The sequence below is a fragment of the Aegilops tauschii genome, chromosome 7, assembly GCF_002575655.3.
Source record: "Aegilops tauschii subsp. strangulata cultivar AL8/78 chromosome 7, Aet v6.0, whole genome shotgun sequence".
Lineage (NCBI taxonomy): Eukaryota > Viridiplantae > Streptophyta > Magnoliopsida > Poales > Poaceae > Aegilops > Aegilops tauschii.
Window position 1 is genome coordinate 596624370 of NC_053041.3, and position 27620 is coordinate 596651989.

The 27620-nt window shown below is 47.0% G+C and overlaps 1 long non-coding RNA gene across 1 annotated transcript; it reads right to left on the reverse strand.

Moving 5' to 3' along the window:
• Positions 1 to 21174: 21174 nt before the first annotated feature.
• Positions 21175 to 22143, reverse strand: LOC141026461 (uncharacterized). Its single transcript, XR_012188642.1, has 3 exons — positions 21918 to 22143; positions 21675 to 21827; positions 21175 to 21496 (listed from the first exon to the last, which is right to left on the reverse strand). It is a non-coding gene; the product is annotated as an uncharacterized lncRNA (long non-coding RNA).
• Positions 22144 to 27620: the final 5477 nt, after the last annotated feature.

The following is a 27620-nucleotide window of genomic DNA, read 5'->3' on the forward strand; positions in this document are numbered from 1 at the left end:
TGTCCTCCGTCCTGCCCGCTTCTCCAAATTTCGAATCCGGTGAGATCCGGGAAGGACATCGCAATCAATCGCGCCAAAGATTTCATACCGCTCCAACACTCGAAGCATATCTGCGTAAGTTCACTCAACAAACTCTGTATGGATCAAGGCGACTGAAAATGGAGTCGAAAGTTTTAGCATGGTTCACCGACCTAGGTAAAAAGCCCGTGAGGCATAAAAATTGGGTCGGAATCATCTTCAACTCCTTCTCCACTCGGACCCCGATTCATTCGGGGGCTAATCACGATGACATGTACCTACGGTAGGGTAATGGGCCTGACCTAGACACCCTTCCCAAGGACACTGCCCTAAAGTCAAAGACATTCAAAGCACAACAGCATCTACCGACTGAAATCACCTTAGAGTGCAACCCACTCGACCAACATCATTTCACTCGGATAACCCTATTCCATTCGACCAGGATATACTTGCTCGAACACATCAGAAGTCACTCGGAGTACAAAAGATCTAAAGTCACTCAGGATGGCAACGGTCAGGCGTTCACTCCGTAGTCTTAATGATCATTTATATGCCTTTATTACTGGCATTACCAGTAACATCTCACCTTTATGTACATTGAACTCCTTGTAACATGGGCTGGCTGGGGTTCTGGCACACTCTATATAAGCCACCCCCTCCACTGGCACAAGGCTGCGGACCCCCTGTAACTTCACGCATAACCCAATCGTCCAAGCCTCTGGGCACCGAGACGTAGGGCTGTTACTTCCTCCGAGAAGGGCCTGAATTCGTAAATCTTCCGTGCACAATCTCACCATAGCTAGGATCTTGCCTCCTCTTACGTACCCCCATATACTATTGTCAGACTTAGAACCACGACAACGATGAAAGAAGAATAAGAATTATATTATGCTTATCCTTCATCAATTAAATTGATGAGAAGCAATGGATTGCATACAACTTATTCACGTTGGAAAAGATTAAGGGGAGATATAGCGCAAAACTTGGAAAGGTCTTCCTGAACCACCAGTAGGACTGGAAAGCGCGAATGAATTGACATGCTAACAAAGGAAAAGGAATCTTGAACGAACCACTGTGGCAGCAAAAACGAATGAAGAGAAGAGAACGAATCGCCGGAAAGAATTAGAAAAACAAACGAAGATACTTGAGTGAATCAAGATGCAAGAGAACGAAGAGATTGCGAACTGATTAAAGAATGCTTGAACGAAGCACCGGTACAAATATGGGAACGAACAAAGCTAAAAATTTGGAACAAAGAAATATTATGGAATGGAGGCCTCCGGATAATCGAAACGGAAAACAACTCCTGAAATACGCCGGATGGGTAAGAAAAGAATTTCTGACAAACGAAATGATTTGAGAGGATAACATCCAGCTAGCACCACAAATCTGCAGGAGAACGGACAAAATTTAGAGGAAAAACTCTTCTTCGACATTCAAATGCTGAGGATGACGACGAGGAACACAACCAAAATTGTTGAGATACTCCAGGAGAATGAAAAGCGAAGAGGTCGAGCCAACAATGAAATGATTTGAAATCGATCTGAGAAAGGCATCTGACTGATGAAATTCATTCTTACGTCAAACTTCGAAAAGAACATGAGAATAACTCCGGGAAAATTAGAAGAGTCAGGTAAGATCCTGGGAAGAGACCTGTGGGTTAGGGCCCACTGAAAAGAAGCGCCGTTGGAAAGCATTGTTTGAATGAGAAATGATGCACCAGAACGTTTGAAAGACTCGAATGAGGTGAAAACCTCGAATTAAATTAATGCAAACACAAATCTTCTGAGATGTCTACATCACTCCAGAACGATAAAATGGCGAGAGGCGAATGAGCAAGGGAAAACACTTGAGCCAAAGAAAGGAATATGATCAACCCGAGAAACATGAATTGAATCCATCGAAGAGAAAAATGAGACGAACAATGATGAACTTGATGAGAATTCCCCGGTTGTGACAATTGAAGAAAGATTGAAGAGGTTCCGCATGAATGAAATTGGTGCTCGAATAGAGGCTCAGACTCCGGGAATAAAAGGGGTGGGAGGGTGGGAAAAACAAAAGCAACTTGTAACTGGGAACTGACAAATAACTTGAAGAGATAGCACCGGTTGAAATAATTGAGGAAAGAATGCAAAGGCTTCGTATGAGTAGGGTGGATACTCGATTACGAACTCCGGCTCCGAGAAGAAAAAAGGGTGGGAAAAAGAAAGACAACTTCATATGGGGAAACAACGTCGTTGAGAAAGAACTGAGGATTGATCTTACAAAAGACAAAGAGGGTCGAGTCGACCTGACGTGGAATACACCGGATGAAAAGAGCTGACATCGCAACGAACAAAAACTAACTACGTGATCTTAAAAATATTTGAAGGGAAGAGGAGTAGTTCAAAACACCTACGTCACGATTCCTTACCAGAGCGACGAAGGGGCTGAGGAGTAAAAATAAGTCCTACTCTCCGATATAACTAGACTCTGAAAAAGTTTAGTTCTAGACTCAACGACGGCCAACTACGAACAATCAAGGGGGTTCCTATGGTCGGTCAAGGCTCTGATTCCAACTTGTCACGCCCAATATGCGACTCTATCCTAATGGAACTCGAAGGTCCCACCAAGGATAGAGCCGCATATTGACACGCTTTTGCAAGGTGGATATCATTACATCGTACCATTACATAATAGTTGGGGATACATACAAAAGGCATAAAATGCCACAAGAATACTTCAATACATCATATATAGAACAACATCCGACTACGGATGAAACACAAATAGAAAGTCAAACGACATCCACCCTGCTAGCCCAGGCTGCCGACCAGGAACCTAGCCCAAGATCGACGAAGAAGAACTCCAAAACAAGTAAACATCGCTCTCGCGTCATAATCATCGCATTACCTATACTTGCAACTGTTGTTGTAGTAAAGACTACTAGGAAAAAGCCTAGTAGTAGCGCGGGTTAAAAGCTAGTAGTAGCGTGGGTGCCTGCGCTACTACTACGGCGCTACAGCTAACTAGTTGTAGTAGCGCGGTGCATCCCGCGCTACTAGTACGTGTGTTAGTAGTAGCATGGGTTCGACACACACTAGAACTAACTATCTGTAGCGCGTCTCTATGACCCGCGCTACTATTATTAATTTCAAAAACCAAAAAAAAATCTCGACCCCGTGCGTGCTGTCAACGGTATCAATGGTTCGATCCATAGACGACAAGGGTCGCCAGAGGTGCGGACGGGCAGCGGAGACCAGATCCAGCGACAGCTGTTGTAGAGGGACCGGATCCAGTGTAGAGGAGAGCAAGACGATGGTGTGAGGATCCTCTTCGCGGCCAAGGCAGAGAGCTCCTCGTTGGCCATGTCGATGACCTGCGCAGGCATGGGCATGTGAGGTGAGTAAAATCAAAGGGACATGGAGAGGGAAAAAGAGAAACAAGGAAGAAAGGAATGAGATGGAGGGCGCACCGGGGCTCGTCGTTGGTTGTGAGGTGGTCTGACATGGTGGCATGGAGATGCGGGGAAGACCGGCGAGCTCCGGGACGTCGGCGGCGCGAGGCGGCCTCCCTTTTGGCGCCATGGAGGAGGAGGCACGCGACGCGACGAGGTGAACTCGTTGGGCGCCATGGAGGAGGAGGTGTGCAGCACCATGGGAGAGCCTATGGACAGAGGGGGAGAGTGAGGGAGATAGGAGGGACTCAGCCAAGGATATGGGGATTTCACCTACCTTGTACTTACTAGTAGCGAGGGGTATAAACCTGCACTACTACTAAGTTGATAGTACTAGCGCGTGTTTATACCCCTCGCTACTACTATGGCATGTCCCCGGGGGGCACGGTAGAGACCACTTAGTAGTAGCGAGGGTTATAAACCCGCGCTACTACTATCAACTTAGTAGTAGTGGGGGGTAAAAACCTACGCTACTAGTAAGTAGCAGTAGCGAGGGTTATAAACCCGCACTACTAGTAAGCGTCTGCCTATAAGCTTTTACCTAATAGTGCAACTGTGAGCCACGAGACTCAGCAATTCCATTACCATGGGTATCAAGACTAGCAAAGCTTAATGGGTATGGAATGGGTAAAGTGGTGAGGTTGTAGCAGCAACTAAGCAAAGTATGTTGGCTAACTTACGAGTACAAGAATAAGATGAGAAACTACGCAACGGTCGCAAACTAGTAATGATCAAGAAGTGATCCTGAACTACTTATGTTCAAACATAACTCAACCGTGTTCTCCTCTCAAACTTCCCCGAAAAGAGACAGTCACGGTTACGCACGCGGTAGGTGTATTTTAACTGAGTTTACTTCAAGTCCTCTACCACCGGATATTAACAAATTCCCATCTGCCACATAACCGCGGGCACGGCTTTTCAAAAGTTTAAATCCTGCAGGGGTGTCCCAAGTTAGCCCATCACAAGATCTCACGATCAAGGAAGGATATTCCTTCTCCCGGAACAACCCGATCAGACTCGGAATCCCGGTTACAAGACATTTCGACAATGGTAAAAAAACCAGCAAGACCTCCCGACGCACCGACCTAGCCTGGTAGGAGTCGCACGTATCTCATTCCCAGGGTACACCGGATGGGCCAAACGTCAGGTTGGCTGAGACCCTGGTTGCCCAGGGGGCGCTGGACATTGCCCGGTTTGGACCAACACTCATGAGAAGCATTGGCCCGGGGGGTTGATTAAGAGACCTCGGGTGCCGGCGGGTCCCTATGCAAGTTTTAGTTGTTATTAGGCAAATGGAAAACCAATGTTGGGCCTTGCTGGAAGAGTTTTACTGAAAGCGGACTGTCAAGGGGGTCCCATAATCCCAATCGCGTAAGAAACGCAAAAATCAAGGAACATAACACCGGTATGACGGAAACTAGGGCAGCAAGAGTGGAACAAAAAACCAGGCATAAGGCCGAGCCTTCCACCCTTTACCAAGTATATAGATGCATTAATTAAATAAAAGATATCGTGATATCCCAAGATATCCATAAATCCATGTCCCAACATGGAACAACCGGCAACTGCACCTGCAACTAGCAACGCTATAAGAGGGGCTGAGCAAAGCGGTAACATAGCCAAACAACGGTTTGCTAGGAAAGGTGAAAAGGTTAGAGGCTATCATGGCAATTTGGGAGGCTTATGAAACAAGTGTTGGGTAGCGCGACATAGAGATAGCATCGAGTCAGCTAGCATAGCAAAGATAGTAGTGAGATCCAAGGTGACGGTCATCTTGCCTGAAATCCCGCTAGGAAGAAGAGTTAGTCCATGAAGAAGACGATCCCACGTAGACGAGCCAAGCATAGTCGAATGAGTCCTCACAATCACAACGAAACAGGAACTATCGAGAAGGAGCACAACCGGAAAGAAGCAAACAACATGGTAAACACACAACACATCAACATGACATGACGCTCAACCAAGTATGATGCATGACAAGGCTACATGATGCTACACATGGCAAGAGATGATGCATACAAGAACAACACATCAAAGCAAGTTTAAATGAGGCCGGAAACAACATATAACAATTCCGGTAAATCCTCATATGCAAATTTCGAAATTGGTAATGGTCTAAACAAAACATTAAGTTAAAGTTGTAAAACAGCAAGTTAAAGTGCACCAAGAAGATCTACGCGTCTTTGTAGTCAAGTTATATATAAAGTTTATTTAATTCGGAGCTACGGCCTAGAAGATATGAGCAAAACAAGTTAAACATGGCATGGATGCAAGTGCAAGCACAACAACATCTCAAACACTCCAAAACAAGGATGCAACAAGGCATGATGAAACTACATGTAAAACGAAGCAAGTTTCATATAGATCATGCTCAAAACGGAGCAACGGTTCAACACATACACTCAATACAAGTTTCAAACACAATCTGCCCAAAACAGCAACTAAGCACTTTGCAATCAAGGAAACAACATGCTACGGGAAACATATGGGCATAAACATGAGATGAACTCAAAGTACAGATTAGATGCTTCAACATCAAGGTTCAAGTTCATGGGAATCAGGATTAATCCAACATGAGCAAAGCAAAAAGCAACTTAATAACACAGATTATGACTTAGTGAAAAACAGGACATACATGTGAGCAGAAATAACATGTTGACATGTTGGAGGCATGAAACAATGATGATATATTGCAAGATCATAACAAGCAAAAGCAAGTCATTGAAGTACAGGTTAAATATGGAAAAACATGATTACTAAAGATCTCCATATAACCTCTAGATCAACGGAATTCATCAAGACAAGATTGCAAGTTAAAACAGATTCTCAGACTTCGAGGAAATCTGAGAATGCAAAACAATAACATTATGATGCTGAATTTGGAGGCACATAACAGCCAGCATAGCCACTTTAATAATCCTGAAATACACATGGGCATGTACTAGAGATGATATATTTCAAATTAGTCTAAGGGCAGAAGTTCATATGAAGCATGGAGTAATTACTATGATTCAAGAAAAATGGAACATGTTGTTAACAGGATAACAGATTTAGCATGATGGCAAATTGAGAGCAAGAAAGAGACAAACTAAAGCAAGTTAGAAGGTAACCAAGGGCATTTCATTAAATTACACATAACAAGGAGCAAATAACATCAAGGCATCACATACATATGGCACATGGACTAGTGGGAACCATCAAGGCAAGTTTGCATGTTGTAAAAGTTTCCGCAAGTGTAAAACAGCAACATCAACATGGCATGTTTGCAAGCTTGGAATAGAGGTCAGATAAAGTCTAAAATTATCAAACTTGGCATGTGGATAAAGTACTTATAGAATAATTCAACTCATGTAATTGGAGCATCTTCAAAAGAGACACAGATTAATTAATAACAAGCTCACAACATGGCAATATGAAGTTAACAAAAAAATGGAACATCATTTAGGCATGTTCATGGCAATGAAAACATATGCTACTGGACATATATGAGGCATCAAATCACACGACATGATATAGCATAATATGGTCATCAAAACATGTCAACTAGGCATCTCCAGATTATGCATGGAATAAATGGTAGCACCAAGTTAACAATGGCACATAATGTAAAAGTTACAGACTTAGCAAAATCACTGTCTCAGAAAACAGCAAACATCCGCACACTTTGCAAGCTAGTGATAGTCACCACAAGGCAGATAAAAATACAAGGATTGCACCACTGTAACGACGGCATGAATATTATCCTAGAACATGTTGACATGATGCTCAAAAGAGACACACAAAATGCTATTAAAAAGACAAATCAGCAACTTATGACAATCTTCAGCAATTAACATCATCTAGCACTCCTGCAACAATAAATAAAGCATCCATATGAACAGCAACATTCATGCAAAGTACACTATCATGTAGAGCATTCAGAGATGAACAATTCCATATATCATGCATGCAAAACGGAGCTATATGCATGGACTCATGAGAGGTCAAAGTTGCACACATGAAGTTAAAAACCAGGGACTTAGACGAATTTATACCCTCCAAAAAGCGGGACGGGGAGGACCCGGGACGAGGAGATCCGAGGACGAGGACGGCGTTTGGTTCGGCTCCCAGTGGATCTAATCCACCCGGACCAGATCTGGCCAGAGTGGACTCCGGCGTGCAGCAGCGCGGCTTCGACGACGACTGGGTGCGGTGCGGCGACGGGACGGAGGGTGCGGCGGAGACAGGCGACGAGCGGCAAGGTGGAGGTGCGGCGATCGGCAAGGGCGGTGCGGTGTGCCGGCAAGCGGCGGGGCAGCGAGGCGGGGTGACGGCGCAAGGGGGCGCGGCGGCGGCGCACGCAGGTGGCGAGGTGGAGCGGGCGAGGCGCGGTTGCGGGCGCGAGGCGCGGCTCGGGCAGGCCGGCCGTGGGCCGGGCGGGCCGCGGCTGCGGGGAGCGGGGCAAGGACACGTGTCGCAACGGGAGTGGTGGAGGGCGGCGCTGGGGATGAGGTGGCGTGCCCTGATTGGCCGGGCGACGTGAAGGCGACGGTGGACGCGTCCAGCGGCGGGGTGGACACGTTTGGTGGCGCGGAGGGGAGGAGGCTAGGGTTTTGCCCGCAAATTGTGGAGGGGGAGGCTTATTTATAGGTAGAGGGAGCTTGGAGAGGCCAAATGAGGTGCGGTTTTTGCCCACACGATCGTGATCCAAGGACGGAGTGCGTGGAGGGGGTTTAGATGGGCTAGCGGGCTGTTGTGCAGGGGTGCTGAGCTGCAAGGAGAAAGGGGTTCGGCGGATAACGCGGTTAACCGTTGGGGCATCAAACGACCTCCAAATGGAACGAAATTTGACAGACGGCCTACCAGTGATATACCAAGGCCACTCGACAAATCTCGGCCCATTCCGAGAACGTTTTTCTCCCGCTCACGAAACAAGATCCGGAAGGTGCGGTGGGTGCATGAGGAGTGCCGGATGTCGAAACGGACAACGGAGAAAGTGACCGGCGCATCGGACTGGAAGACACCTGGCGCATCGGACATGATGACATGGCAGAATGCAACACGCAAGCAAATGACATGGCAACAACGGCGAATAACTGGAAGACACCTGGCGCATCGGACTCAGGGCGTTACACTCCCTATCTTTGCTAGCCAAAAATTTCGCACCAAGTGGAGATACTACTTGTGCATCCAAAAATCCTTAAACCCAAATATTATTTTGAAGAGTCCGCCATACCTACCTAAGGATTGAATAAGATTCTCCAAGTAAGTTGTCATCGGTGCAATAAGGCAATAAAAATTGCTGCTAGAAATGTAAGATCATTTAGTATAAGAGAAAATTGAGCGTTGTACGAACTTGTGATGGTAAAGCAATAAAAGCGACAGACTGCATAATAAAGGTTGCCATCACAAGGGTCAATATAACGTGATGTTCCTTTGCATTAAGGGATTGAGCATACAAACAAATAAGTGCATGGCAACCTCTACTTCCCTCTGCGAAGGGCCTATATTTTACTTTTCAATATTTACTTTTATGAAAAGAGTTAAAGTTTTTCTCTCTATTCCTTTTTATTTTTCTCTTTTGGCAAGCATCATGTGGTGAGGAAAGATCTAGGCACATATGTCCAGTTGAATATGGGTACCATGAGTTATTATTGTTGACATCACCATTGAGGTGAATACGTTGGGAGGCAAAACAATTAGCCCCTATCTTTCTATGTGTCCGGTTGAAACGTTTAGCTCATGAGTATGCAGTGAGTGTTAGCAATCATAGAAGACTATATGATGGTTGAGTATGTGGAGCTCTTACTTAAACCCTGTTGAATAGGTTGAATTGCAATTGCTTGATGACTAAGAACATAGGTTGTTTAGTTTCAAGAGAGTTCATTGTTTGAACATTAACATGTGAATTGGTTGCCACTATAACATGAGAAGTTTCATAAGAAAGAATTGTTGTTATGATGCTAAGAAAACTGATTGAAATTGTCATTGATCAATCTTATGCACTTTGCTAGCATTCACACTATATAAATTATTTCTTTTACCATTTACCTACTCGAGGAAGAGCAGGAATTAAGCTTGGGGATGCTGATACGTCTCCAATGTATCTATAATTTATGAAGTATTCATGCTGTTATTTTATCATTCTTAGAGGTTTTACAATCATTTTATAGCAACGTTATATCATTTTTTGGGACTAACCTATTGACCCAGTGCCCCGTGCCAGTTGCTGTTTTTTGCTTGTATTTTTACATCGCAAGAAATCAATACCAAACAGAGTCCAAATGCAACGAAACTCCACGGTGATTTTTTATGGAGCAGAAGACACCCATTGGGCCAGAGCAGCACCTTGGGGGTGCCCCGAGGGGGCACAACCCACCAGGGCGCGCCAGGCCCACCTGGCGCGCCCACCTTTATGGACCAGAAGACACCCATTGGGCCAGAGCAGCACCTAGGGGTGCCCCGAGGGGGGCACAACCCACCAGGGCGCGCCAGGCCCACCTGGCGCGCCCTGGTGGGTTGTGCCCACCTCGGTGCCCTCCCGCACCTCTTCTTTGCACTATAAATTCCCAAATATTCCGAAACCCATCGGGGTTACCCTAGATCAAAAGTTCCGCCGCCGCAAGGTCTCGATATCCATGAAAACCAATCTAGACTCCGTTCCGGCACCCTGCCGGAGGGGGGGAATCATCTCCGGTGGCCATCTTCATCATCCCGGCGGCCACCATGATGAGGAGGGAGTAGTCCACCCTCGGGGCTGAGGGTTTGTACCAGTAGATATGTGTTTAATCTCTCTCTCTCTCGTGTTCTTGAGATGTCATGATCTTGATGTATCGCGGGCTTTGTTAATATAGTCGGATCATATGGTGTTTTCCCCTCTCTATCTTGTGAAGAATTGAGTTTTCCCTTTGAGATTTCGTTGTTATCGGATTGAATACTTTTATGTGTGACGCCCCCGTTTCAATCGTACACTAATCATGCACGCAAATGTGTACGATCAAGATCAGGGACTCACGGGAAGATATCACAACACAACTCTGCAACATAAATAAGTCATACAAGCATCATAATACAAGCCAGGGGCCTCGAGGGCTCGAATACAAGTGCTCGATCATAGACGAGTGAGCGGAAGCAACAATATCTGAGTACAGACATAAGTTAAAAAGGTTTCCTTAAGAAGGCTAGCACAAAAGTAGCAACGATCGAAAAGGCAAGGCCTCCTGCCTGGGTCCTCCTAACTACTCCTCGAAGCCGAACTCCATGTAGAATCATCCTTGGGATCTCTAGCTCCTGGACTCCAGCATCTGGTTGCGACAACCAGGTATAGAAAGGGGAAAAGAGGGAGAAAAGCAACCGTGAGTACTCATCCAAAGTACTCGCAAGCAAAGAGACACACTACATATGCATGGGTATATGTGTAAAGGGCCATATCAGTGGACTGAACTGCAGAATGCGAGAATAAGAGGGGGATAGCTAATCCTGTCGAAGACTATGCTTCTGGCCACCTCCATCTTGCAGCATGTAGAAGAGAGTAGATGGTAAGTTCACCAAGTAGCATCGCATAGCATAATCCTACCCGACGATCCCCTCCTCGTCGCCCTGTTAGAGAGCGATCACCGGGTTATATCTGGCACTTGGAAGGGTGTGTTTTATTAAGTATCCAGTTCTAGTTGTCATAAGGTCAAGGTACAACTCCGGGTCGTCCTTTTACCGAGGGACACGGCAATTCAAATAGATAAACTTCCCTGCAGGGGTGCACCACATAACCCAACACGCTCGATCCCATTTGGCCGGACACACTTTTCTGGGTCATGCCCGGCCTCGAAAGATCAACACGTCGCAGCCCCACCTAGGCACAACAGAGAGGTCAGCACGCCGGTCTAAATCCTATGGCGCAGGGGTCTGGGCCCATCACCCATTGCACACCTGCACATTGCGAACGCGGCCGAAAGCAGACCTAGCCTAGTAGGCGTTCCAGTCCAATCCGGCGCGCGCCACTCAGTCGCTGACGTCACGAAGGCTTCGGCTGATACCACGACGTCGAGTGCCCATAACTGTTCCCGCGTAGTTGGTTAGTGCGTATAGACCAAATGGCCAGACTCAGATCAAATACCAAGATCTCGTTAAGCGTGTTAAGTATCCGCGAACGCCGACCAGGGCCAGGCCCACCCCTCTCCTAGGTGGTCTCAACCTGCCCTGTCACTCCGCCATAAAGTAACAGTCGGGGGCCGTCAGGAACCCAGGCCCACCTCTACCGGGATGGAGCCACCTGTCCTTTCAGCCCCCTCATCAGAATCACTTGCGGGTACTCAACGAGCCGACCCGACTTTAGTCACCACATGTGCCATGTATATAAAGTATATAGTATATACCCGTGATCACCTCCCGAAGTGATCACGGCCCAGTAGTATAGCATGGCAGACGGACAAGAGTGTAGGGCCACTGATGGAACACTAGCATCCTATACTAAGCAGTAGGATAGCAGGTAAGGGTAACAACTGTAGCAACAATGACAGGCTATGCAACAGAATAGGATTAACCGGAAGCAGTAACATGCTACACTACTCTAATGCAAGCAGTAGAGAGTAGAGTAGGCGATATCTCGTGATCGAGGGGGGGGCTTGCCTGGTTGCTCGGGCAAGGAGGGGTCGTCGTCGACGTAGTCGATCACACGGGCAACATCGGTCTCGGGGTCTACCGGAGAGAAGAGGGGGAAGAAACAATAAATATAGAGCAAACAAGGCATCACAAAGTATAACATGGCAATATGATGTGCCGGGTGTGACCTAATGTATGGCTACACGATAAAGGTGAAGGGGGAATTCAACCGGGAATGTATTCCCGGTTCCGGACCTGTGTCAGACAGATGACCGGAGGGGAAATATTCCAAGTTCAGCATGCTAGAGGCATGTGACAGATGAACGGACCGCATATTCGGATTCGTTGGATTTTTCTGAGTAATTTTCATATAGAAAACATTTTCATCCGAGCTACGGTTTATTTTATAGGATTTTTCTAAGTTTTAAACATTTTCCGAAATTATCTAAATTAACAGAAATGGAATTATGACGTCAGTATGACTAGAGGATGACGTCAGCGGCCAGCTGGTCAGCTGACCAGGTCAAACCTGGCCTGTGGGTCAAGCGGGACCCACTGGTCAGTGAGAGTGGCTATAACAGTGAATTAACTAATCTAACTAAACTAATTAGGGGTGTGGGCCCCATATGTCAGTGAGACATTAGACTAATATAATTACTAATTAAACCTTTAATTTCAAATTAGATTAATTACACGCGGGACCCACACGTCAGTGGTCCACGGGTGCATTTGGGGGCCGTGGGGCCCACTGGCAGTGGCTCGGGGGTGGCCCCAGGCTAGCCACGTCGGTGGCCAGCGCCGAGGTGACTCCGGCGACCCGAAACACGGCGGCGCGACCACGGGGTTCGTCGGGAAAGGACTACAGGGCATGGGGAAGAGCGAGGCTAGGCCCGTTCGAACGGCCACTCGACGCCGCGTCGTTTGGTGGTGGTTGCACGGCCGGGCTTGGCCGGATTCGGCGCCGGCGATGAGCGAAAGCGGCGGCGCGTACGGGAGCATGAGGAAAACGGGACTACGGCGAGCTAGCGAGCGAATGGAGGTGCTGGGGAGGATCTACGGGGCGCGGTGAGTGTAACCGGCACTGGCCCGGGACCATTTGGTCGCCGGAAGCTCGTCGGCGATGAGCTCCCAAGGTGATGGGCTCGGGCACGTACGAGACGGCAACTATGGGCACGTTGGGGCGAGCAGAAGAGAGCGGGGAGGAAGGAGAGCTCACCGCGGAGCACAAGGAGGCTCGGTGGCGGTTTAGGAGCCGCAGGGGCGGCGCCGGAGACGAAGAAGATCGACGGCAGCCGGAGATGGGGACGAAGGGGATCCAATGCTGCAGCGCCTCCGAGCTCCAGCTGAGGCCATCGGTCAAAGGAGTCGACCCCGGCGGAGCTCACCGACAGGGTCAGCGGGCGCGGGGCCGCCGGTGGCCGCGACAACGACGAGGGCGGCGGCGACCACACTCGTGCGTGGATGGGGAACCGGGGGAGAGGAGGGCGAGCGCGTGGGCGAGAGAGAGAGGAAGGGGGCAAGTGGAGAGGGCAAGTGGGTGAGGGGATACGAGGGGAGCCCGAGGCGTCGCCCTTATCCTCTCCCGGCGAGGCTGGTGAGGTGGTCGGGGTCGACCTCGCCCCTGTAGCGACACGGAGCAGAGGAACAGGAATGGGAGGGAGCGACCGGTGAGGGGGGAGTGGGCCGGCCTGCTGGGCCAGCTGGCTCGGGTGGGCCGAAGCCCAAGTGGGGCAGGGGCTTTCTCTCTCTCTGCTTTTAACTTTTCCTTTTCTTTGTTTTTCTTTTTATTTTCAGCAGCTTTTGCATTTTCTTTTTAGCCAATAATGACTTTGCAAAATTATGCCACTGGCCAAAACAATTTCACATAATTATTGGGCACTGCCACAAAAAGATTGTGAGGCTTTTGAAATAGTTTGCAACCTTCATAATTTAAAAAGGCATTTAAACTATAGTTTTAGCCACTGTTTTAAAGTGGTTTAGGGCACTTAGACATTTGCAAAAGTGTTGGTTCACTACCAATATTAGGTATGGATTATTTGGCACATGAAGAACATTTTAGTTTTAATATTTGAAATTTTTTATTGTTTGCTTGATTTTGACTTTGAATTTAAATCGGTTTCGAACTAACGTGAGATTAGCAACAGTAATCGAAGTGACGTGGCATCATTAGCAGAGGTTCACTGTAGCTTAATTATCCGGGCGTCACATTATGGATTTGAGAACACTTGATATATGTCTTGCAATTGAATACTCGTGGTGACAATGGGGTATCATATTGATTCCCACTATATATGTTTTGGCACTCAACTCGCGGATTCTCGAGGTGACATTGGGGTAATCTATGCATAGGGGTTGATGCACGTTCTTGTCTTTGTTTCTCCAGTAGAAATCTTGGGGCACTCTTTGAAGTTCTTTGTGTTGGATTGAATATTATGAATATGAATTTGCTTTGGTGTTATTTTAGTACGAACTCTAGGATAGATCAAACGGAAAGAACAGCTTTATGTTATTTTAGTACAAACTCTTGAATATATCGAACGGAAAGAATAGCTTTGAGGTGGTTTCGTACCCTAAAAACAATTAATTATTATGTTCTCCGCTAGATCGGATCTTTGGAGTGATTCTTCATCGCACTTTGAGGGGTGGTTATATGATCCAATTATGTTAGCATTGTTGAGGAGATTGCACTAGCGAAAGTACGGACCCTAGGCCTCCTTTTTAATCATTGCAATACCGTTTTTGTGCCTGTTACTATTTGCTACCTTGTTGTTTTTATTTATTTAGATTATAAAAATATATTTCTACCATCCATCTTACACTTTTATCACCATCTCTTCGCCGAACTAGTGCACCTATACAATTTGCCATTGTATTGGGTGTGTTGGGGACACAAGAGATTTCTTGTATTTGGTTGCAGGGTCATTTGAGAGAAACCATCTTCATCCTACACCTCCCATGGATTGATAAACCGTAGGTCATCCACTTGAGGGAAAATTGCTACTGTTCTACAAAACTCTGCGCTTGGAGGCCCAACACGAGTGTACAAGAATAAAGTTGCGTAAGAGACATCAAGCTCTTTTCTGGCTAAGTCACTCAGATTTACCATCCCATATAGCTAGGCGAATAATAAGAGTAAGTCAGTATGGTGATCAATCCATCCCGCACCCAAATCATTACCTTGTATATGGTTTAGCGAATCTCGCATTCTAACACTCGGTCATCCTCACAAGCATTGTAGAATTTCTCTTGTCGATGAACCAAGTTTGGATAAATCCATTTATTCTGCAAGCCAAACAAACATCTATCGTTTCTTCACAACTCTCGGGTTTTGCGTAAACTCCTATAAGATTGTCTGTTGATAAAGTCATAACTTCTTCCAAGGTTTTCCCTTTAGCAAGAGTGTGCTTCCTTCTTGGCAGGTCCTGGAGCCTGTGGGTTATGGGCTCACCTCATCACAATTATAGCTTCAACTCATCGTGGGGTTACAATTGCTCCATATTACCAACAGTATACCTCCTTTATATACAATAATACTTCATCCCTTGATATTCTTTTGATATCCCACATATCGAGATAAAATTCGTACTTATTTTCTCCGAAGTCTACTCCGTGGAATATCATGATGTTTTCCAGGGGTCAAGTGTCCTCATAGGGTACTACCACCCTTGAAATGCACAAATTAATCCATATACCATATTTCTCATATCCTAAAAAATGGTCAAAACCTTTCTTCATAGAGTAACAACCCATAAAATCCAAATCAGTACCAATGATGCTAATTTATTGATTCTCAATTTATTACAATCTCCTGCATTTCCATTACATGCCTCATCTCAACACCTCAATATAAATGAATTGTTCCCACCACTACTACTATATTTCTATTTCGACAAAACTATTTAGCACAAGTCTCGTTCTCATTCGACAATCTTTAGCAAAGTGCCCTGCTTCATTACAGCGGAAACATATTACTTCTGACAAGTCTCATGGTTTCCTTGTGATTACATAGCCACCTTGGGTCCTCGGTTTCCTTTTTGGGCAACCGCTGAAGTAGTGCCTTGAATCTTTGCACCTAAAACATGTGATATGACTCAGGTCCTTCTTTGTAGATATTGGGTTGTTCTTGGAATCCAATCTATTTCTCTTCCTGGACATTTCCGTGCCAATCAGGGCTTCTATCTCTTGTGGGTCATACTCTACTTCCACTGTCGGGAATTCTACTAGATCCCCCTTTAGAAAATTCTGGGAGATGTGTCCTTCTTCTCCACATAAATAGCAAGACTTGGTGCAGGGTTTAATTTGGTCTTCTTCGGGTGTGTCCTCCACCTCTTCCTTCATCACAGGTTCTTCTAAAATTTCCCTGAGGACTCCCTTCATTGCTTCATTCTTCTGCTGGATAGTTCTTTGAACCACGGGGTAAATGTGACACTGAGCAGGGGAGTGGTTAGTCCCTTCACACAAGAAACAAGTAATCTGCCTAGTTGGACATTCTTCAGCTAGGTGACTTTCTTCACAATGAGGGCATTCCTCCTTGTGTTCTTTATGGTTGTGTCCTATTTCTCGACAGAGCTTGCATGCACAAGGTTTCTTCATATCATTTCCATAAGACTTCAATTACTGGGATAGATGCCGAGACTTTAGCAGAGTCAACTTAAATTCTTTCCAAGTGGTTACTCTTTGCCATCCATGGATGGTTTGGTACATCCTCCACCAAGTAGCAGCACCTCTTTCAAAGCACTGAAGAGCATGCTGGGCCATATCCTTTCCAGCTATAGTGTTATTCTTCATCTGATATTCCATGTTCTGAATCCATCGGTCCGTCGCCAATTGACTTATCGGTCCCGGAAATGTGAGCTCATCTCCACTCATCCTCTATTGGTTCCAAGGGTTTTGGGGTGAGATAAGAGAGATAGAGAGGGATGCACACAATACAAACAGTAGTTTTTGAAAAGACAGATTTTGTTTGTAGCTGTCAAAAAACATCAAACAAATGACAGCTCACAATCATCGCACCTAACATAAGTATATAACAGGGGTTTGGTCTTCTAAAGGTCGATAAATCTTCAAAGTTTCCAAACTCTTCAAGTCTTGTTCATGTCTCCAATGGCTTCTTCCGATCGTGCTTGACCCTCTCAGGTTCTTTTGCCAGATCATCTCTGTTGACGCGAAGTCTCTCGTGTCGTCCTTTAATATTTCTGGAGTTGCGTTCCAAATTTCTGGGTTTCAACATCCTTGGCATGAACCATGGTCCTACTGTCCTTCAGTTCCTGACGAATCTCCGGTATCTCGAGTTTTTGCTCCGCCAGCTTGGCTACTTTCAGCTTCTAGGTCCCGAGTTCTTCACGGAATAATTCCTTGTCAAATACGGCTTCCTGCAGGTCCATCTTAAAATTCTTGATGGAATACTCCAGATCCTTGCGATACACCAGCTAATGTTAAAAATTTATCTTTTGCTGACAGGTGCTCCACTAGCCCTTTTGTCATCCAATCCTTCCGAAGAAATGCATGCTTAACTCCTCACGGTGACAATAACATAGGCGGGCGATAACATTATGGATAGCCGTGTTTATGCCCATGTCATTGCCATGAGCTATCATTCCATAGTTGATATCTCCTGCCTTAGGGTTTTCTTGACAAAAACTTTGATTTTTAATGCTCCATGTTCCGGTGTTTCTCCGACACAACTAGATCTCGGGTATTGACAGCTTCAATAGTCTGAAAAATTCTATAAGGGTAGCCTCCCTAGGTCATACCAATCTGGAAATTCTTCAAAGCCATCAAATTCTCCTAGTCTTCGGAGTCCTCAACCGTTGTAGTTTCCATTATTATAATGCACGGTAAAATCCTCTTCATTCCAAAGTGGTCTTAGTAGTCCGATATCTTGTACTTCTTGGAGTAGTCTCATTAGTCGAATCTTCGTGTGGTCAAAAGGAAAAGGGTATAGTCTAACTAAAATGGAATATTTGATAAAGCTCAGAAAAGAAGAGAGTTAAAAGATTTTTTTTCAAAAATAAAGTTTTAGAGAAAATCTTTCCTATGGGCTTGCCAGTTTCTAGGGGTCACGTCCTATAGTCAACATCTACTCTGATACCATCTTGTAGTGAGCCGACCCAGATGGATCAAGTCTCTGTGCTTAAGTGTCATCCCTGGATCGGTATGCTGACACACACAGTACTCGAGGATTTATAGCAGAGATAAATCACATGTATAAGAAACGTAAATACTATTACCTCAATCCATATAGCGGAAGTAACAACAAAGTTGTGGAGTTCCCAACAACACCAACAAGAAAGTTGAGTGTAGACATCGTAACCCTAACGTATCACTTACTCGTCATAAGATTCCTATAACATGAGACGTTGCAGCCATGTAGGTCAGTACATTGAATATACTGGCAAATTCGCAGCATAGGATAATGATGAATAATAACTACATCTATATGCATATTTGGCTGGTGGAGGCTCTAAGTTTAATTTTGCATAAAGCCAATTTTTCCCTACAACAAAGGAATAAATTTTATTCAACTACCCTTTTTATGCCATTATTGAGGAGGTTCCTCCAACTCAATCCCAAATTTACCAAAATATTAATCACCCAACAATTTTATTAAATAGAGTGATGAGATCAACCAATAATTCAAATACCAGATACTCAAAATTGTCCATAACCGGGGACACGGCTAATCATGATTACTTTGTACACTCTGCAGAGGTTTGCGCACTTTTCCCCACAAGACTCGATCTCCTCCATTGAATTTCTCGCACTACATGATGTTTGAGAGATGGATGATCGAGACACAGTCTTTCCGAAGCATTAACTCTTTACTCTGGGTAGACAGTTACACCTACTTTCCCCTACATCTGCTAGCCTACCACTGAAAGAGGTCACACAACATACTCAACTATGCCAGAGCGCATAATGGCTTGTGGCTGCACACGGAAGTTTCTAGCATGAATAATCTTATGATCCCTTTGAGCCTGGGTAGCATTCCATAGGATGATCACACGGGTACTCCAGGATCCCCTCGGGAAAGCACTGGGTTCTCCAGGTGCCCGGGCAAACCACTGGGTACTCCAGGGTACCCCAACCATTCCACCCAGATGTGTATTAAAGTAGCCACCTTAAGTTTCCCTTAATTATTATATCTCTCTCAACTTTCATGAATCTCACATACCAATCCACGTCTACGAGCATGGCTAAGCAATAAGAGCATAACGTAAATTCCCGGGGTGAATAAAAAAGGTAATAGGTTCCTACCTCATCGACTACATAACAATACCCGCATATTCCCAAACCTACTCATGCAATCTTTGAGGGTGAAATTAATGTAAGTAAAACTAGGTATAAAAGAGTATGATTAAAGTGTGAGCTTGCCTTGTACTGTTGATGAAGATTCATCGCACTCATAACTCGTGATAGATCTACTCGTCACACTCCGAACAATCTATCGTAAGCAAGCGATGGCGTACATAAGCACTCAAGCATAAAATTCGAAGAAAAGATCTCGGAAAACTTCAAAAATAGGCAAATAACACTTGCAAACAGAAAACAATTTTCAACAGTATTAAAATTATGTGGATTAGTTTTTAACAGAAAGTTTAGATCAAGAGCTTCAATTTGCAAAAAGAATCAATTTAACCGGAGTTATAAAACTTAAGTTGCGATCAAAAGATGTTCGAATGAAAATCTGTTTGAAACCATATTTTAAAGTTTCAAAAACATGTTTAAGTTGATTATCTGAACAGAGGGGGTCAAGATGAAGAATTTGGCGTTGGTTTCATTGGATTTGGATAAGCGAGCAAAAAGTTGTGAGGTTTTGAAAAATAGGGACTAATCTGTAAAAAACTTATTTGCAACTGGGTCCCTGGCTCCGAGATAGAAAACCTAGCGAACGAACGTTCGCTACAGAAGCATAAGCGACGAATTCATTCGCTACAGAGGCTAAACTAGCGAACGTTTGCTAAATAACCTAACTAAATAAATAAACCGACTTTAAAAGATAACCGAAAGCTGAAAAATAAACCGGATCAGACCGGGGAGGTTTATTACCGGACCTGGAAAAACCGACGGATCGGGCGGCGGATCGGGGACGACGGTCCCCAGCGGCGGCGGCGGCGGCGGGGTTCGGAGGTGGTGACTTCGGCGACTGCGGCTGCACGCGGCGGCGGGGCAAGGCGCGGGCGGCGGTGACGGCAAAGTGCGGCGGCGAGGCGTGGCTGCGGCGACGGGGAAAGATGCGGCGCGGTGAGGAGGAGAGGGGGGCGGCGCTATATAAAGGGGCCAGGGGGCCGGCTCGGGAGGCGTGGAGGAGCGGCAAGAGGCGGCGGCGGCGCAATTCCTCGGCGGACACGGCGCGGCGGCGGGGCGTGCAAGCTGGGGACTCGTCCCGAGCTTGGAGACGGGGCACTGGGCTGGGCCAGCTAGGCTTCGGCCCAGTTTGATCTGAAAGGAATTTGTTTTAAAAACAAATTTACATACAACAAAATAAAATAAATCCAAATAAAATAAAATATAACATAGGCATATTATATATCAAAAATTTCAAAAAAAGATTTTCTACAAAATGAACATTTTTTAGCGTCAAATAAATTCCGCAAAAATTAAAATAAAGCAAACAGTACTCCTGGTTTATTTAGAAACCAAATAAACATATTTTAAAATACCAAAATAATTTCAAATTTATTTCTCTCCATTTTTCTACTGTAGGGAATCATTTTACCCTAATTTTCATACATTTTATTTTTGGAGAAAAATAATTTGAATAAGAACCAAATAACTCCAAACTGAAAATAATTTCAAAGGGACGTTAAATTTGATTCTTTTAATCTTCCAACTCATATTCCCAATAATTTGAAGAAGTCATTTTATCTTCTCTCAGGAAAATCATTGAGTTGCATAAAGTTTCTGAGTTTAAATATTTCCAAATGGAATTCAAATCTTTTCAAAACCCTTTTCATTTATTTAAATGGAAGAAGTCATGTCATCTTCTCTCTAGGGTTTTGTGTTTGAAATGAATTTGAATTCATGGAGATCATAAATGCAAGGTGAAAGTTTGGGAAAGTCCTTTTATTCTCTCTCATTTAACTTCAAAAAAAAGTTTCAAATTTCACCTAATTTCACACAGCAAAACACACAAGCAATCATACAATCAATCAAAACTATTTATTTAATATAACATTCCAAAATTTAGAAATGGATGCATCATAATGCTGAACAATAGCATTCAAGAAAAGACCAGTAACCAAGCACCCACAAACTATTTCCTACCTGCATTTTGTCCTCTCGACATTAAGCCGGCTATTTTTCCATATCTTATGCCAAATACCTTCTCCCAGGAATATAGATTGTAAAAATCATCAGAGTCACCCGACGAGTCATATGAAGTCCCCAGAACTTGAGAGATCACAGTTTCAGATATGATTCAGGTATGGTGCTCTGCTGGGTGCGGCATCACGAATCCTCAACCTGCACACACCAACACATCTCTAATCAAATTTCTAAAAAGAGCAAGCCCGCAGCACTCAAAAAATTTAGCTCCACATGAATGATTTGGGCAGACATGTCTAAAATCAACACCGCGTCTACCCACGCCACCACCGGAATTCTAAATTTCCTAATGCAAACTACAAGTTTTCACACTCACCGCTTATTCCACCCGGACTTGTGCGGCTGCAGCGACACCACCAGATGTACCCGCATATCGCCATTGGCAGACACAGGACCCGTCGCCAAGCCTACTGCCCCAGTCACAGGGGACGGCACCAAGCTCTTCCCCACTTCCCTAATGAAACAAGATCTGAAAAATTGGAAGCTCCTCCGTCAGCCACGAAAGCAATCCACCTACAAATCGAGGAGAGACTAGAGGGAAAAGCACGGATGCGCGTACCTGCCGATTGGTTGCATCAAAAACTCCATTGTCGTTCGCCGCCGCAGCTCCGCATCTCTATCTCGCAGGGGTTAGCCTACCAAAGGACCCCCGATATGGGTGGGGGAGGCGCGCCTGCATTGAATTGCTTCTCTGCGGGCAGTGCACCGAAAGGAAACAACCTGAGCCACGGACCAGACGCCACTCCGGTTCCGATCCACGGCTCACCTCGTCGACGACGGACGGGTGTCCAACCCCGCGTTATCTCAGGCTGTATTGCTCCGTCTGCTTGGCCCACCACCCACACCCGTTGCGTACGTATTTCCTCCGTCGTGTATTTCTGGGCAGCCCATCTAGATGCGTATAATAAAAAGGCCCAGATCCCGATGGAATTACGAACGAAGTAGATATCGAGCGCATCTGTGCTCGAGCCCATTTACAGCATCTTCAGCCGCGCCCCCAACAGCCCCCCTGGCGTTTTTGGCGTCAGTGGCCGAAAATCGGCCCATTCGCGCCCACAGGATCTCATTTAGCGCCGGTTTGGGCCGAAATAACAGCCGTCGAACCCGAGCCGAATCCAAGCATCCGGGGTTACCTGGGGCGCCGGCAGAAGCGAGAAGGGGCGTGGGGCCGCTCTACCGGCGAGAGGAGGCCCTTTTCCCGCCATTTCCACCCGCTTCCCCCCTTGGCTTCCCGCTCATTTTGCATTCCGCCCGCCAATATCCTCCTCCACTCCCAGCCGGCCGCCATAGCGCCGAAGAAGTACGTGGCCCCTCGCGCCGCGGTGGATGCCACCGCCGCCGTCACCCAACCGAAGAAGAGGAAGCCGAGGGCATCGCCGTCCAATCCCTCGGGCATGTCCAACGCCGACTGGAGGGCGGAAGTTCAGCGCCGGGAGGCTGTCACCACCGACCGGCGGAACAGGCCGAACGTCAAGAAGGCCAAGGACAGGTTGGCGCTCGCGGCTGTGGCGGTGGCGGAGCAGGCGGAGTGCTCGGCCGAACAAGCCGAGGCGGCTCGCGCGGGGATGATGAATGCACCCGGCGGCCACGGCCAGTACGCGTCCTAGAGCCAGCAAAGCGTCGGGTCTCCAGCAGGCGTCTCGTCGTCGCCACAACCCTGTGGCTGCAGGCCGTCGCCGGGCTACGCCGACGGCGATGCACATGGCGGGTTCAACCCCAACATCACCTTTCCCCATGGTCACCCGGCCCGGCGCACGCCCTTGCCCGCCTTCGCCGGCGTGCAATACCCTCCGTACACCTACTCGCCGCCGGCTTACGTAGCCTCCCCGACGCCCCCTCTCCGTCGTGGCGCACTGCCCTTCTCACAAGCCTCCTCGTCGCATCTCGGCGACACCGATGCGACGGAGGCTGACATGGACAACATCATCATGGCCGGCTCGACCACCGCCTCCGCCTCCCTTGGGTTCACTCCCCAAGACGACACAATGGACCTCAACGGTGGCATGGACGGCGAGCTCGACTACGGCGAGGAGGAGCCGGAGGAGGAGAAGGAGGAGGAGCCGGCGCCTGCTCCGGCGAGGAAAGGGAAGAAGAAGAAGAAGCGGGCGGGCAGGACTGGCGAGCCGCGCATCAAGTGGGCGTCCAAGGAGGACGAGTGCCTCGCCAAAGTGTGGATAGTCGTCTGCCATGACCCAATCACCGGCACAAACCAAAGCATGGACACTTATTGGGAGCGCATCAAGGCCGAGTTCGACGAGCGCAAGCTTGTCGGCCCCTACTTCAAAGGCGTCTACATGCAGCGCGGGTTGAAGGCAACAGCCAACCATTGGGGGCTCATCCAAACGGCGTGCAAAAAATGTCATGGGATCGTCGAGGAGATCGCGGCTCGCCTGGAGAGCGGCGCCAGCATCGAGGATCAGGTATGGCACGCCGGCCTCCCCCTTTTTCGCCGTGTATGCACCCGCCGACTTTTTGTTCCTCGACGCAGCTGCTGCGGATGTTAACCATGTTTCGCCAGGATAGCAGCGACCAAGATTTCACGTACCTCCACGTCTTCAAGCGGATTGACAAGTTCGAGAAGTGGGCGGATACCCGGCGCACCCTCGCCAAGGCCAAGAAGACGTACAAGCAGGACGCGCTAACACCGGGCGCGGGCGACGGGCGCTTGGAAGGCAACAAAGGGGCCAAGAAGGGGAAACACGCCGACTCGGCTACTGCACGTGTGCAAGAGTTCATCGAGCATTGCCTCGCTGACGCACAGGCCCGGGCCGCCCTGCATGAAGAGAAGACCGAGGCGTGGTGGTCGCCGTTGATGACGAACAACGCCGTCAAGCTTGACCTACTCCGGACCAACGTCACCGCGAAGAAGAGGAACACCGACCTAGCTTTCCTGATGGGCGGGGTGGACATGCTCCAGAGCAATGACGGCAGCTCAAGGCGTGGTACCTAGCGGAGCGCGGCCTCATCCTGAACCAGCTGCCATCGACGGCGCCACCAACTCCCAAGCCCATGCCGACGCCGCCGCCAAGCCCGAGCGATAATGCCTCCATGACGCCTAGCAGCACAGAAGCCGCGCCAACGCCACCCAGCCCGCGCACGCCGACGACCCCGACGCCGAGGGCCGACACCGCCGTTTGATGCGTTGCCTACGCGTCCTTTCTTTTCGTACGAGAAATTTCCATTTGGTCGCCGAACTGTGGCAAGGTGATCGCCGAACAGGGGCGCGAACTGGGGCGCTGATCGCTGGACTTGTGGCTTTTTGGGAGCGGGAATGGACCAAGTTTGAATTTGCAGCGCCTTAGGGGGCGGCACCTGGGGCGTGGCTGGGACCTAGATCGCCCCCAGGACCTAAAAAACGTCGGGCGAGCGCCCGAACAAGCGTAGGCCTATGCGCTGGGGGGCCGAACGAGTGGAGATGCTCTTACTCCACACCGTTAGGCCTTCCCCTATGTAGTCGATGCCCACTCCCTTAAAAATTTAAAATATAGCTGGCTGAGCAGCGATGCCATGGATACATTTATTTGGCACCCGTCTCAGAATTTGTGTTCGAAGCCTTGAAAACAGCGGGACCCAAGAGGCCAATAAAATACTCAACCAGGCATCACCTGCTTGCTTTATGTGAGTGTCTTCGGTCTGCTTCACTTTTTTCGGTGGGCCAGGGAGCTAGTTGTTTACTTTGTGGATTTCGCATCGAAGATGCTACTTGCTCCTGTTCTTAGAATTTTTTTATGGCACCGGCTGGGTAATGGAGGGCACATGGGCCAAATGAAGCAAAAGTGTATTTGGCATTGTTTTTAGCCTACATAGTGGGGTCTTAGAGCTACAACTTACGTATATATCAAATAAATGTTGTTTATTAAAAGTTGAGGAAAATAGGTCTTCAATAACTTTGTCAAAACTTTGCGGAAGATTGAAAGGAAAGGAGGGACCGATCGGGAGAAGGTCCAATTCTAAGAGAGATGCAGTCTTATCTCTCGCTTTTCCAGAATGTTAAACTAAAGATTAGAGGAAGAGAAGCAAATGAGATGGCCCATTAGCTAGCTAGACATGCTATAAATTCTGGCATGCATGATGTAACTTTTATAGTTATATTCCTTCTTTTTTGAGTGACTTTTGGCACTCGTACAATGTATGCTGGATGAATGAATAAATTGCCCTTCCATATAACTTGACAGGTAAATCTCATGATTTTTTGGGTTCATGGAAATTATTCATTCCTACATATATTTGGCAACTTCCAGGTGGTTCTTAACTTCTTGCCCCTTTCATCGATCTTCGACGACACGCCCAACCGTGGGCCCGAGCGGTCAAAGTTGTGCATTGAATTTTGAACATCACAGACCACCCTTTTCACTCATATATATTTGGGTCACATGCTGGTGTGGCTGTCTTTTAACCCTCTCTAACGTTTTTCTTGCTGCAAAGACTCTGATGATGCTCAACGGACACGGGTATAATATCTTAACCGTGTGCGAGGCAAGTGCGCTGTGAATCACGGCGACTGCGCAAGCGCGAGTGAAGGTGGCGGTACTGGCTCAACCGTGTGCGATGCAAGTGCGCTGTAAAATCACCACGACTGTGCAAGCGCGAGCAAAGGGTGGAGGTACTGGGTTAACCGTGTGCGGTGCAAGTGCGCTGTAAAATCACCACCTGCGAAAGCTAGAGGCGGGTAAGTTTATTTGGAAATTAGGACGAACCGTGTGCGATAGACCAACTAGTAGCTAGAAATATAAAAACAAACTACCCGCCTTGAGCGTTGCACAAACCAGCGGTTTTGCCACTTTTCCTTGTTATCATACACGCATATTGTTATTGGACCGTGTGCGATATTGGGCATTCCCGCCCCGCATCAATTCCTTTACCCAAATTTTAGTAGCCGTCGTACTTCAACCGTCGCCCATAATCCTCCAGCACCGACCTTATAGTAAAATTGCAGTAGCCGAGGCATTTGAACTGTCGCCCTCCCTCGTCCACCACCATCTCCACCCACCATTACTAAAATTTTCAGTAGCCGCGGCGTACCCTCAAACACTCCCCTCCATATATAGTCCCCCCCACCCGGCCCCCTCCCCCCACGAACCCTAGCTCGCGGCCACCGCCGGCGCTGCCGCCAACCCCTGTCGGTCTGCCCGTTCCTCCTAGCTTAGATAATTATGTTCAGGTTACCCAGCGATTCCCATACGGTCGCCCCATGATAACCCACAAGTATAGGGGATCGCAAAAGTTTTCGAGGGTAGAGTATTCAACCCAAATTTATAGATTCTACACGAGGGGAGCCAAAGAATATTTGAAGGTATTAGCAACTGAGTATTCAATTCAACCACACCTTGAGATTAATTATCTGCAGCAAGTAATCAGTTACAAAGTAATATGATAGTTTTGATAGTAGTGACAGCAGCAACGGTAACAGTAACAGTGATAGCAGTAATTCTGTAGCAAGTGTAACAGTGATGATAACAATAGTAACTTAGCAGAAACAATATAAGATAAATTCATAGGCATTGGATTGGTGACTTGTTGGAAGATATTCATCATGAGATAGTTATAACCTAGGGCGATACGACACTAGCCCCAGTTCGTCAATATAATATAGGCATGTATTCCGTAAATAGTCATACATGCTTATGGAAAGAACTTGCATGACATCTTTTGTCCTACCCTCCCGTGGCAGCGGGGTCCGTACTGGAAACTAAGGGATATTAAGGCCTCCTTTTAATAGAGAATCGGAACAAAGCATTAACACATAGTGAATACATGAACTCCTCAAATTACGGTCATCACCGGGAGTGGTCCCGACTATTGTCACTCCGGGGTTGCCGGATCGTAACACGTAGTAGGTAACTATAACTTGCAAGATCGGATCTAGAACTTGGATATAATTGTGATAACATAAACGGTTCAGATCTGAGTTCATGGCAGCCGGGCCCAAAGTGACAAGCATTAAGCATAGCAAAGTCATAGCAACCTCAATCTTAGAACATAGTGGATACTAGGGATCAAGCCCTAGCAAAACTAACTCGATTACATGATGAATCTCATCCAACTCCTCACCGACCAGCGAGCCTACAAAGGAATTACTCACTCCCGGTGGGGAGCATCATAGAATTGGCGAGGGAGAAGGGTTGGTGATGACAAAGAACGAAGATCCCGCTCTCCAGAGCCCCAAACGGACTCCAGATTTGGCCTCCCGATGAAGAACATGAGGTGACGGCGGCTCCGTCTCTTGGATCATGATAATTCTTTCTCCCTCATTTTTTTCTGG